This window comes from Xiphias gladius, chromosome 20 (genome assembly GCF_016859285.1).
Source record: "Xiphias gladius isolate SHS-SW01 ecotype Sanya breed wild chromosome 20, ASM1685928v1, whole genome shotgun sequence".
Lineage (NCBI taxonomy): Eukaryota > Metazoa > Chordata > Actinopteri > Istiophoriformes > Xiphiidae > Xiphias > Xiphias gladius.
Genome location: NC_053419.1, coordinates 1179500 through 1191645, shown reverse-complemented (window position 1 = coordinate 1191645; position 12146 = coordinate 1179500).

The following is a 12146-nucleotide window of genomic DNA, read 5'->3' as shown; positions in this document are numbered from 1 at the left end:
GCTGTGCTCAAGGTCTGCTATTGAACTTCCTCTGAGTGAGAGTCATCGTCTTGATGATCACTGTGGCCATATGTGAGTAGTTTGCTGCTAGATTGCATGATGGACTTTGGTAATAAACATAGGGAAAAATTGATTGTCATTTTGTATTGCAGAAATTGCTTTGGAAACCATGCACCTACTGTTCACTTAGTATGTGAAGCTTTGAAGCTCCAGGATAGTTAATACCTTCTGTATACATATGATTTGAATAGTAATGAAGGTTTGCATTGCTTTTTCGCCATTTGTACTATTTACTTTGAATGTGTGTGACTTTTAAGTCACAAAGGGGCACTTTTGTGGGAAATATTTACCTGTTCAAGTATTATTAAATATAAACACTTATCATTAGTACTGTCCAATATAAGTATCTATCATTAATCAAATTGTTATTAATCATTTTTTATTAAATCAAATGATATGGATATTACACATCTTTTTTGAACTCATGCACTTACTGTTTTTATATCAAAAGTTGGAGAAGATTTTACACTATTAGTTAAAAGACCAAGCCAAATGCATCAAAGCTTTGATAGCTGCTTGTCACTTGGCAGCTGGTAAATGTGCTAACATTTAGATTGACTCAGCCTATGCATATGGGGTGTGTCATGTTTATGCTAACATTTGGAAGCAAAGGGGGCTTCAAAGAGCAAATGGCACGCCTATTACACATGGGGATGATTCTCAATTATGCAGATGAACTTGCACACAAGGCAGCAGGAGACTTAAACCTTGTTGCACCAATTTTGGCGGAAGAACTGAGCCCTGGGGCAGATTTAACCTCTCGTATTTGAGCCAAAGAGGCTGCAAGTATCTGGATAAAGAGGGGGGAGATTTTAAAACACACAGGAAGGTCCCCACAAAGGTTTGGGGAGAGGTCCAGCAGGTCATTTTCTTGCACCAGTTTCGATGGGTCCTACCTTAATTAAAAATGCGGGGGGAAGGGGGAAAGTCATGAAACGGATTCAGCATGCATGGTGGTCACCATATTTGGCAGGAATGGTAGACAGAGCTTTACATGAGTGTGAGCTGTGTGTAGCATATAACAACAGGGAAAGCCTTTTCAGCGGCAATTGGACATATTCCACCACCTGATGGATCATTTTGACATCTGATGATAGATAATATTGACATGACTGAAAGGGTCCATGGTAAAAGATACATGTTAGTGGTTGTGGATAGGTTCAGCAGATAGGTAGAGGCAATACCAACAAGCAATCCCGACGCTAAGTCAGTGGCCAAATTTCTGGGCTTACTAGATTTGGGATTCCGGATAACATTAGCTCAGATAATGGCCATACTTTGTAGCTGATCTGATGAAGATGTGACTACAGCACTTGAAGTTAGCTGAAGGTTTGGATGTCTGTACAATCCGCAGTCACAGGGAATGGTGCAAAGAGCTAATGGCAGTTGTAAAGCAAAAATAGCCAAAATATGTGCAGATGGCACATATTTTGGGTGGAAGCATTACCTTTGCATTGATGAGTATGAGAATGCAGACTAACAGAAGAGCGCATCTAACCCCGCATGGAATACTAATGGGTCAACCCATGCCTATGCCATATCTCATGGCAAACAAATATGAGAATACAGCACATCAGTTTCAACACTGCATGGCAGGTTGAAGCAACGCATACGCTGGAAAGAATGATCCAAATCACTGTGCTTTGTATGTGCTAGTAACCTCTCCATGGTGAAAAGACCTCCCCCTACCACGTGTAAAGCATGTAAGTGTCGTTACACTGAAGTGGTCTCATCCAGTCAAGCCCCTGACAGGCTCCCCAAATCCCATATGTATCAATGAACACCTATTTTCTTGTTTCACCTTTGATGAGTCTATACCTATGGTAGTTGTATCAGCTTGATGAAGATTATGTTAACCAAAGAGGTGACATAGGAAAGATTTCCCAGTTACCCTTACCCTAAAACTTCTATTATACTAGAGTTTACCAAAGTCAGTAAGACTTGGCTGCCCAGTTACTTAACACTGGAAGGGGTTTTTAACACCCGTTATAGTTAGTGTTGTTTTATATACAATGCGATTATGACTTAAATACAATGACATCAAGTAGGGATAGGAGCACAGAGTGGCTTTTACCCATTCCGCACCAAACAGCTGTGCTCAAGGTCTGCTATTGAACTTCCCTCTGAGTGAGAGTCATCGTCTTGATGATCACTGTGGCCATATGTGAGTAGTTTGCTGCTAGATTGCATGATGGACTTTGGTAATAAACATAGGGAAAAATTGATTGTCATTTTGTATTGCAGAAATTGCTTTGGAAACCATGCACAGCAAAGACTACTGTTCACTTAGTATGTGAAGCTTTGAAGCTCCAGGATAGTTAGTACCGTTCTGTATACATATGATTTGAATAGTAATGAAGGTTTGCATTGCTTTTTCGCCATTTGTACTATTTACTTTGAATGTGTGTGACTTTTAAGTCACAAAGGGGGGAATTATGTGGGAAATATTTACCTTTTCAAATATTATTTAATAAAAGCACTTATCATTAGTATTGTTCAATATAAATATCTATCATTAATCAAATAGTGAGATAGATAATCATTCAATCATTTTTTATTAAATCAAGTTATATGGATGTTACACCATTGTTTTTGAACTCATGCACTTAACGTTTTTTATATCAAGAGTTGGAGAAGATTTTACATTATTAGCTATGAGACCAAGTCAAATGCATAAAAAAGAAAAACACTGGAACTAAGGAGGGGTCAGATTGTAAGCTCCACAGAGGGCAGGATAGGTGGAAAAGTATAAATATGAATGCTTTCATATTCTGATTTAGTTGCTCCTGGGACCAGCTCGGTTTATTGTATGCTTTTTAACTGTATGCAATAAATGTACTACAGCAGACCCAGTAGACTTGTTGAACTTAATTGTAAAACTGTGTGGTGTGGAGGTCCAAGCCTAACTGGCCCTGGTGAAGATGTCCTCTTCCCACTTCACTTATCTAACCATGTCCATAACTTTAGGGGTCCATGATTTACACACAGCCATGTCTCCCACCATGACTTGGAGAGCTGCTGTTATGTGAATTTTATTCTTTGCTTTTCTGTCTGAGGATTACTTTCTGTCTGAGGATCTATTTCTAGAGGGAAAGGATATTGTGTGCTTCACTGGCTTTTTTTCCCCCTCCGCAGGTAGAGGAAGAAGAAACTCCCCCTGCATCAATGTTTGTGTCCGTGTGCGCTACAACTGAATGTGATGACTGCATGTTGCTTGCTGCATGTGTGTGTCTGTCTCTTCTGACTCCTTCTCCTGTCTATCTCTCATTCTAAGTCAGTCAAGTCGCTGCTCTCGGTCTTTGCAGACCTCTGTCTCTGAGTAACTCCCTGTTCCTGAGCAGCTGCCTGCATCTATGCATTTTTCTGTTCCGAGCAGCTGCCTGCATCTGGGCAGCTCTCTCTCTCTCAGCAGCTTGCTGTCTCTGCACCAGAGTGGATGTGATGTGCATAAGGTCATCAACTGCTTGCTTATTCTCAACGTATGATTCATCTACCATTTTAGGATTGGGAAAAGTTTTGTTTTTTCTACTCTTCTCAACTTTAATGTGGCTTATTTCACTGCCAACTGAGTTGGGGACCAGCAAATTGCTAACAGTCTGTCTGAAATAGATTTGCCTTGGCAGTTGGCCCAGACATACATCATAGCTTTTGCACTTGCCACAATATTAGTCTGTTGGCGCTCTTTAATTCTTGTCATCTCTGCAGCTCTAGTTTGCAAAACCGTCTCTTAAAAAGGCATGTGACAAGCAGCAAGACATGTAGCACATTTTTCTATAGTTTCTCTTAGCTTCTCAAACATTGCAGCATCACAGTGCCTTTCACTCACTCCCACATTCATCTCACTCGGTCCCGCCGATGGTAACCAAGCTCCTTCCACACTCTTACACTGTCTCTCATGTATCTTAAATCCCAATTTGGATTTCCTTTGCTCACATCCTATAATTGGAAAATGTATCTTTTTGATCTGAATTTTTTGCTTTAGCTTCAGTAGTCAAATTGTCATCTTTTGCCGAATTAAGATTTACCCTTAACGTCAGCTGTGGACTGATTATTACTCATATTTGGAATATTCACATCAAAGCATTAAAACAATCAAACATTAACCATCCCAAAACACTTCACTAAACACTGCTACATTACCAAAAGTATCCACACTTTATATTTTGGGTTTTTTTAAACTTCATCAGTGCTGGAAATTTTGAGAATTTTTAAGATGAGAACTCAGAAAGTATCTTGGCTCAAACGACGCGTCAGCTTCTGAGGCTATCAAGTACTACGAAACCTCTTTTTCCTGACGGACTACCAGAAGAAATCATCCAGCAGACGAATAACAGAAGGGATCCGTACTCTGTTCAAGTTGGCTGGTTAGGGCTAGGATAATCCATCTGTCAAAGGAAAAGAATCTAGAAGTGCTCCAACAGAAAGGAGTTGGAAGAGCAGGAGAATTGTTCCTGGTTCCTGAGATGTGGATCCAGAAGAAATCTCGAATTGGGTAATAGCCAGCTATAAACTGAGCCAACGGACACTGAATATCCCCACAGGGAATTAGATAAAATAGGATTAAAGTGAAGGGCTATAGTTGCCGTACCCAGTTACATGGAAGCAAGAGTACCTGAATATAAGGAAAAGCCTCTGTCTTAGCGTGGCATGGGCCATAAAGGAAGATGGTTGGAGTTAGGCGTTCAGGTTGGATGGTTAGGGTAACCTGTTGGTCAAGGAGATAGGGTTAGGGTTAGGAATGGATCATGATGGCTGTCCCCATTTTGTAAACGATTACACAAGATTAGATAAATTTACTTACACTGAAGAGCTTTTCAATGAGGATGGTTGAGGTTAGGGGCTTGAATTTGCAGGTTAGGGTTAGGATAATCCGTTGGTCAAGGGAATAGGACTTTGAAGTGCTCCAACAGAAGGAGTTTGAAGAGCACAAGAGTTGTACTTGGTTCCACTTTGCAGCGTAGAGAAGAGAGAATCCATAGATGAGGTTAAATTGGATCACCAGATTTTTTTTGCAATACCTTACTCCAATTGCATCCAAATGGGAAACTTTGCATCCATATGCAGTTCATTGTTCCAATTGCATCCAAATGGGAAAGTTTTTTTCCACAGTCAATACATTGGTCCAATGGAGTTCAGAGAGGCTTCTTTTCGTCCAGATGAAGTGCAGTGCTGCAATTTAGTCCAAATAAGTAGCTTTTGGTATAGATGCAGTACATTGCGGAAACTGAGTACAAATAGGTAGTTTTTGGTCCAGATGCAGAAAATTTCTGCAGGTACTTGTGCAGATGTAGTATTTTGCTCCAGTTGAGTCCAAAAGGGAAACTGTGTCCACCTTAGTACTTTGCTTCAATGGATTGCAAACAGGCTACTTTATGTCCAGATGAAGAACAGTGCTCAAACCGGGTACAGATAGGTAGTTTTCGGTGCAGATGTTGTGTTACAAGTACTTGTTGTACAGATGCAGTATTTTGGTCTAATTGAGAATCATTTGGGAACCCTGAGGTCCCCATATTAAGGTATTCCACATGGACAATTAGTGCATTTAGGGAAATGTCCATTTGAGAAACGTTTTGCCATTGGAGACCGTCAACAAATGGCAAAAAGTATCCCAGAGCTAGAGTTAGGTGTAGGGAATATACCCCTCAAAAATATGGGGACCTCAGGGTTTACATTTGAACAGCCCCCAAAAAGGACTTGCTAAGGGAATATTGACATGAATTTGAAATGTGTTACATAACAAAGACTGCTCTACAAGGCCGACCTGGTTCCAAATCCAAGGGGCATTCCAGAAAGGATATAGTGTCATAGTGGAGCAAGGAACTCAGAGTCAAGGAGCCAAATTCAAGACAGACAATGGCAGTAAAGGTGACTTCTCTCTCCTGTAGTTTTGTGCTTTTTCTCGTCTCTCTCCTTTCTCTTCCTGTCGCTTTCTGCAGGTATTTCTGCCTCCAGAGCTGCAGAGTCTGGATCTGTAGCTGCAAACCACCTACTGCCCCATGATCCTGCTCAACACGAGCTGCTTCAATTATTATTATTATCATATTTAGCCTGATTATTGTTATTATTATTATTATTGTTATTACTCTTATTATTACTATTTTCATGATTATTATTATCATTATTAGTCTTATTATTAGCCCTATTAGTACAATTATTAGTTTTATTATTAGTCTTATTATAATAATACAGCTTTATGTGGACCCTGCATTGTGCTATGTTCTGTTTCCCTGCTGCTCCCTCTCTTTCTCTGAGCAATTACAATAGGGTTCCCAGCACTGCTGGTACTGGGAGCCACGCTGCTTTGCAGCCCGAGCAGACTTCAAAAGATACTGGCATCTGACCCCTCCGTTCCTGTGCCAAAGGTACCATTCACAAGTCCATCACAAACATAAATGTTACTAAGAACCATGACACGGGCACCGACTCCAAGATGAATTGCTCTCTGAAGAGGAGTTTTCAACACTGTGGCAGGATGTCCAGTCTTTCTCTTCAGTCGACCTGTTTGTGCAATTCTGTCTAATCTTGAGCTTCAATTTCGACAGTCAGAGCAGACATGATAGCAAATCCAAAGTGTACCTTTAGGTCCCTTCTTAAGTTTTCAATTCTCAGCATTTATCTCTCTACATTGATGAAGGTAGGTATTAGTTATGCAAGCCATTGCAAGGGAAGCAACCATTGGACTTTTTGTCACATAAGCCTCTTTCTTGCAATGCAAGACTTCATGACAAACTGCACATACATACAGTGGCAAAAAAATTAAGTGAATTACCAGCATATATGTATAAATTTGCCTTAAAATATGGCCAGATCTTCCTCTAAGTTATAATTATGAACAAACACAATCTATTTTAACTAATAATACACAAATCAATGTATTGTTCATGTCCATATTGAATACATCATTCAAATATTCGCATTGTAGGTTGGAAAAGTATGTCAACCCCTCGGCTAATGACATCAACAAAAGCTAATTGCAGTCAGGAGATAGTAAAATAAAACCAGATTTAAGGTGTGGGCTAGAGCTACTTGAACTTATAACAACCACTCAAACATTTTGAGTTTGCTATTAACAAGAGGCATCTACTGATGCGAACCACATCTCACCAAAAAGAGATTTTCAGAAGACTTACGATCAAGAATTGTTGATTTTCATTAAGCTGGAAAGGGTAACAAACTTATCTCCAAGAGTTTAGAAATTCATCAGTCCACAGTCAGAAAAATTGTCTATAAATGGAGAGGATTTAGTTCTGTGGCTACTCTCCCTAGAAGTGGACGCCCAGCTAAGATGACTCCAAAGGCACAACAAAGATTGAACAGTGAGGTACAAAAGAAACTTGTAGCAACAGCATAAGGCTTAAAGGAATCATTGGATCTAGTTAACATCTCTGTTCATTAGTCTACCATATGCAAATCAAAGTGCATGGTTACGTGGAGCATAGTGTCTGCTCTCCAAAAAAACCATCACAGCGTGCCTGAAGTTTGTCAAGGAGCACCTTGGCACTACAACATTTCTGGGAAAATTAAACATTTTCATTGGTTGGGCTCTAATCTGTTATTAGAGCCCAACCAATTTATTTAAGATAAGGTTGACCTGTTTGGGAAGAACATACAACTCTATGTTTGGTGTAAAAGAGCACTGCATATCAACATTAAAAAATATCATCCCAAAGGTGAAGTAGGGAGGAGGGAGCGTCATGATTTGGAGGTTGGCTGTCTCTGGGCCTGGACAGCTCACAATCATTGAGGGGGAAGTGAATTCCCAGGTTTATCAATGTATGACTTGATAATGTCAGGGTGGCTGTATTCAGGTCCCGTGCTGTTTTTTTCTCTAAACACTTTGACAACATTGTCCATAACCTTCATTTCTTCACATTTCTTATAATCCCCTTCTGCGGTTTGTGTTTTCACTTCTATTTGAAAATCATGATCTGTGGCATACATCTTTGCTAGCCAACGTTTTCTCCATATGATAATTGTCATATGATTATGAATAGATATCTGTGGCATACTTAGCTTTGCTCAGTTCTTTGAGTTTCTGTCAATACAGTTCATCATTGGAATATTGTCTTTACACTTCATCATCTCTGTTGCACTTCACACCAATTTGCATTTTCTCGTTGAAAGTGGTAATTTTTTTTTTTTATAGGCTTTTCTTCTTCTCTCAAGTTTCCGATGTGTTGATACAAATTTGGGAATTTCCTGATTTTCTGTAAATCCCCCCACAATTCTCAGGGCCTCTTATTTTGACACAAGTGACAACCTCAAAATAGTGATTGTTGAAATAAATTCCTCAGCCATTTGATTCCATGTTGGTAGGTCAATACTTCAGCCACTGAGTGTAGGTACTAATAAGCTTGCAAAATAGATCAGATGCTGTATGTATTTCATGTTCAGTTGCCCAAGTTCCAACATATTTTATTTGTTAATCTGTCACATAATGCTCAATAAAGCTATATCCCTGTCTAAGACCTGACAAAAATCTGCAAGGAAGTTCCGTCATATGTTTCACAACAGCAAGTCTGATCTTTCTGTGATTTGTTTCAGTTCCACTTATCACATGTGATAAAGACTTGAAGAAACACTTACAATCTCCTGCAATGCTCTTAGTCTGACCCATTTCAATTCCCTCTTCCATATCAGCAATTTCACTTGTAACAGGCACAATGTTCATTTTTGAGGAAAGGATTTTCTTTTGCTGTTCTGTCAAGTGTTCTGCAGCTCATTTACCAAAACAACATCACATTCATCAATTGCTTGAGTGAAAGGATTTTGGAAGATTTCACTTGTCTGGAACATGACATCTTCATGCAACTCCGATACTGACTCGCTGTTCACCAATTCATCATTTCCCTTGACATCTGCACTGAAATCAGCTTTAAGGGAAAACTGTTCAATCACACATTTCTTTTTAACAACCTTTACTCACTACAAACTGAGTATTGATTGCTTTCAGCAATTCTACACTGCAATGGTACACTACGACACTAGTACCTTTTGAATAAACCATCAGTGTTTCGTGCAGGTGAGTCAATCACAGCATACCATGTCCCTTGTCCAAGCTGCACAAATTGTTGATAATTACCAGACAGGAATCTTGATCCACAAAATTTCTGTTCACGGCTTTATTAATAGAAACCCTCTGTTCCAGGATCATGAATTTCAACACCTATAAATCCAGTCAATGGATCAAAATAGTTATTTAATAGTTCAGTACCCCACTGCTTAAGATTTCAAGGCAACTCACTCATCACGACATAGCCATTTTCAGTAGTAGTTCATTGTCTTGAACCAAAACATCATCCAGACAGACTTGATCAAACAAGCACATTGGAGATTGTACTTTTAACAATCACAGACAGAGTTGAGTATTACATTTCCAGTTTACTGTTTCAGTGCACTGATGTCATTTTTTGACAATTAGGTTTATTGTTAAACAGTAAAATATCCTACCTCTATTACATATTTTTGCCACAAGTGTTTACCACATTTGAGGAATCGTTGCAAAACATGACTGTTTGTTTATATTTAATATTATATTTATATGTAAACATAAATATCAGCCGATGTATTGATATCAAAAATTTTTACCCCATAATATTGGTAGTGGCCCCAAATATTCTGTAACGGTCAAGCTCTGCCTGTTATACATGTAAATGTACTTAAGCTAAAATCTGTTTTTAAACATATCCATATGTCCTGCCACATGATGAAATTCCTGATGCACGAAGTCCTGCTAAACCACCTCAATGTTCAGATGCAGAGGTAAGTTCAGTACAAACACCTGTAGAAAACAATAGTTGTTCATCACAAAATTATATTTTTTCACAAAAAGTCATAACCATTAAAAATTAATATATATCATGCTGCAAAGGTTCATACCATTTTGTTCATAAATTCTAAAACAATATTACTTTCTTATTTGGAGACTCAGCTGGAATGACCAATTTATGCCTACATCCAGTGAAAGGGAAAATTGGCCTTTCTTCCATGGTATGGCAGTAACCTGTACCGTGGCCTATTTAAAAACTCTCTTTCTCATTTTTGTCCACTAAAAGTGTTTGTGCAGCAAAAACCTAAAGAGCAAAATTCACTAAAATCAACAGATGGGTTGCAAATTCCACCCACAACTAAGGCACCAAAAATGACACTAGTTCACCACAAGGTGCAAGAAAAAACTGAGGGCAGACAGACCCACAAACAAGCAGCAACTGAAGGCCGCTGTAGTAAACGCCTGGCAAAGCATCTCAAACTCACTCACTATTCGACTCAAGTCTATTTAACAACCCAGAACCTAAACGTAATTATAACTCGAAAGCCTGGTTCTTAATCTTACACATCCATCATAGAAAACTCTAGAGCCTGTTCTATTTGTTATAGTGTACCGTGTTCCAAACAGCACTTTCTACAGGCACATTCACACACCAATGATACATCGTCAGTAATTTGGGGTTCAGTATCTTGCCCAAGGACACTTTGACGTGTGGACTGGAGGAGCCGGGGATCGAACCACCAACCTTCCGGGTAGTGGACGACCCACTCTACCTCCCGAGCCACAGCCGCAATTAAAGCCTACTCTGTTTTTTTATGTGTACCGCACTCGTACTTTGAATTTTTATCCGAATTCTCAGATTCTTTTGTCAAGTTTAGTCCTTAGTATCTGTACTAAACTAGTTATAATAGGTGATTTCAATATTCATGTGAATGTTGATAATGAGCCTCAGAACTGCATTTATCTCATTTGGCTTCGCTCAGAGTGTAAATAAACCCACTCACTGTTTTATCCACACCATGGACCTCGTTCTGATTTATGGCATCGAAATTGAACATTAAATAGTCTTTCCACAGAATAAGATAATAAAACAAAGGAGGTAAGCTCCATGGTTTAACTCACAAATCCGAATATTAAAGCAAATTACACGAAAACTTGAAAGGATACGGCATTCTACCAAACTGGAGGAATCACGCTTAGCCTGGCAAGATAAACTTAAAATATATAGGAAGACCCTCTGTAATGCCAGAGCAGCCTATTACTCATCTTTAATTGAGTAAAATAAAAACAACCCTACGTTTCTTTTCAGCACTGTAGCAAGGCTGACAGAGCGTTATAGCGCCATTGAACCATGTATTCCTATAGCTCTCAGTAGTGACGACTTCATGAGCTTCTTTAAATGATAATATTGTAACTATTAGAGACAAAATTCCCCACCTCCTGCCCTCAACCAGCACCGATTGAGCTTCACACACAGGAACCTTAGAAAAAGCTGTAAAACACGATATATACTTTATAACAGTTTTTCTCCCATTGACCTTTGCCAACTAAATTCAACACAAACTGAAATTTATCTGATAAATAGGAACTAAACCAGCTTAGAGCGGTTCATTTAATGCCAATTAAATGTTCCAGTCTCTGTAATAGGATATGATGGTCAAATGCAGCACTAAGATCTAACAAGACAAGTACAGAGACAAGTCCTTTGTCCAATGCAATTAGAAGGTCATTTGTGACTTTCACCAGTGCTGTCTCTGTGCTATGATGCACTCTAAATCCTGACTGAAAATCCTCAAATAAACTATTATGTAGAAAATCACAAAACTGGTTGGCAACAGCTTTCTCTAGGATGTTAGAGAGAAAGGGAAGGTTAGATATGGGTCTATAGTTGGCTAAAACATCTTGATCAAGAGTAGGCTTTTTATTAAGAGGTTTAATTACAGCTGTTTTAAAGGACTACTGTACATAGCCTGTTAATAAAGACATAGTGAATATATCTAGTAAAGAGCTGCTAACTAAGGGTAAAACTTCCTCAAGCAGCTTAGTTGGGATGGGGTCTAAGAGACAAGTTGATGGTTTAGATGAAGACATTGTTGAAGTTAGTTGGCGAAGGTTGAGGGCAGGAAGTGGTGAATTGTCTTGAATACTCAAATTTTAACATTAAAGAAGCTCATGAAGTCGTCACTACTGAGAGCTATGGGAATACATGGATTAATGGAGCTATGACTCTCCATCAGCCTGGCTACAGTGCTGAAATGAAGCCTAGGGTTGTTTTTAATTTCCTCTATTAGAGATGAGTAATAAGCTGCTCTAGCAT